The sequence below is a fragment of the Nematolebias whitei genome, chromosome 3 (genome assembly GCF_014905685.2).
Source record: "Nematolebias whitei isolate Nwh7 chromosome 3, NemWhi1, whole genome shotgun sequence".
In the NCBI taxonomy this organism is placed as follows: Eukaryota; Metazoa; Chordata; class Actinopteri; order Cyprinodontiformes; family Rivulidae; genus Nematolebias; species Nematolebias whitei.
This window is the reverse complement of record NC_056500.1, coordinates 34,751,955-34,754,032: the sequence shown is the minus strand read 5'-3', so window position 1 is coordinate 34,754,032 and position 2,078 is coordinate 34,751,955. Positions and strand designations below refer to the sequence as shown.

Genomic DNA, 2,078 nt, shown 5'->3' with positions numbered 1-2,078 from the left:
GTTGTAAATGCTGTTAATAAAGGGGAATAAAAAAAACAAAACGTTTGTGCCAACCTCCAAAAATCACGAAGAAGAGTCTGCTCTTATTGTGAAGGGAGGAAGTAGTTCTTTGGAAGTCAGCTCTTATTTTGAATGGCGAATTTAGTTCTCTGGAAGTCTTCTATTTTTAAGGGCAGAAATAGTTCGCTGGAAGCCTGCTCTTAATTTAAAGAACGAAAATGGTTCTGCTATAATCTGCTATTTTTTTAAGAGCGGAAGTGGTTCGCTGGAAGTTTACTTTTATTTTGAAGAGCGGAAGTCGTTGGAAGTCTGCTTTTATTTTGAAGGGCAGAAGTACTTCTCTCTGACCCAGTCGTTATGAAATGTTAGTCTGTGGTTGTATCTGAAGCCTGCGACGCCTTGTCACGCAGTTCTGTAGTGAATTTCTTCAAGAAACGAAGCCTTAATCATTTACGTAACGAACAGTTTGTATGTTTGATCAGACCACAGGTAAATATATTTATATATTTTTTCTCAATCAGACTAACTTTTCTGTCTTTCGCCAATCCGTGCTAGCCAAGAAGCTATCTTGCTAACCTAAACTATTTAACTTGTAAACTACAGTTTACAGTTTTCTTCTCTTGGCAGGGTCTATGTATTCCGACAGAAAATATTAAAGTAAACCTTGAGGCTGGTGAAGTGTGTGTAAAAAGCCTTTAGTTCTTATTTTTGACCAGAAACAGCGTTAGCGTGTCCTGTCAGTGAGGGGCCACACTGACCGAGCAGGTTTGTTTCGGATTCTCTTGTCTGTTAGAGAAACTCAGAGGTGAGGAAATAAAGCCTCTTTCTGTAATATTTAAACTTTTGGTTCTTAAATTAGAGCCCGACCGATCCGACTCATAATGGAAATTTTGGCGATCGCTGATAGTGGGAGAAAGCAAATGCTGAAAACGGGCTACTTTATTTAGCATGGCTGTTAGAACACTGTTAGAACATTGTTAGAACCTGTTACAACACTGTTGGAACATGTTAACCTGTTACAACACTGTTAGAACACGGAACCTATTGGAACCCGTTAGAACACTATTAGAACATGTTAGCCTGTTAGGACACTGTTAGAACATGTTATAGCCTGTTAGAACACTGTTAGAACATGTTAGCCTGTTAGAACACTGTTGGAACGTTGGAACACTGTTAGAACATGTTATATAGAACACGGAACATTATAACCTGTTAGAACACTGTTAGAACACAGAACCTATTGGAACCCGTTAGAACACTATTAGAACATGTTAGCCTGTTAGAACACTGTTGGAACGTTGGAACACTGTTAGAACATGTTATATAGAACACAGTTGGAACATTGGAACACTGTTAGAACATGTTATAGCCTGTTAGAACACAGTTATAACACTGTTAGAACATGTTAGAACCTGTTGAAACACTGTTAGAACCTGTTGGAACACTGTTTGAACATGTTATAGCCTGTTAGAACACTGTTGGAATGTTGGAACACTGTTAGAATATGTTAGAACCTGTTGGAACACTGTTAGAACACGTTAGAACCTGTTGGAACACTGTTAGAACGTTAGAATATCTTAGAACCTGTTGGGACATTGTTAGAACATGTTAGCTTGTTAGATCACTGTTGGAACGTTGGAACTTGTTAGAACATGTTAGAATATGTTAGAACCTGTTGAAACACTGTTCGAACACGGAACCTATTGGAACCCGGTAGAACACTGTTAGAACACTGTTGGAACATTGGAACCTGTTAGAACATTTTATAGCCTGTTAGAACACTGTTAGAACATGTTAGAACCTGTTGGAGCACTATTAGAACATGTTAGCCTGTTAGAACACTGTTGGAACTTGTTAGAACATGTTAGAATAAGTCTGTTAGAACACTGTTAGAAGCTGTTGGAACACTGTTAGAACATGTTAGAATAAGTCTGTTAGAACACTGTTAGAACATGTTAGAAGCTGTTGGAACACTGTTAGAACATGTTAGAATCTGTTGGAACACTGTTAGAACATGTTAGAACCTGTTGAAACACTGTTAGAACATGTTAGAACCTGTTGGAACACTGTTAGAACAT

General features: G+C 38.1%; 1 protein-coding gene across 1 annotated transcript in view; it reads left to right on the top strand.

Annotated features, from left to right (window-relative positions):
• Positions 1-328: 328 nt before the first annotated feature.
• toporsa (topoisomerase I binding, arginine/serine-rich a) overlaps positions 329-2,078 on the top strand; it is a 6,615-nt gene continuing 4,865 nt past the window's right edge. The window contains exon 1 of the mRNA XM_037698227.1: positions 329-489. The gene's annotated coding sequence lies outside the window, so the exon portion shown is untranslated. The remainder of the gene's footprint in view (positions 490-2,078) is intronic.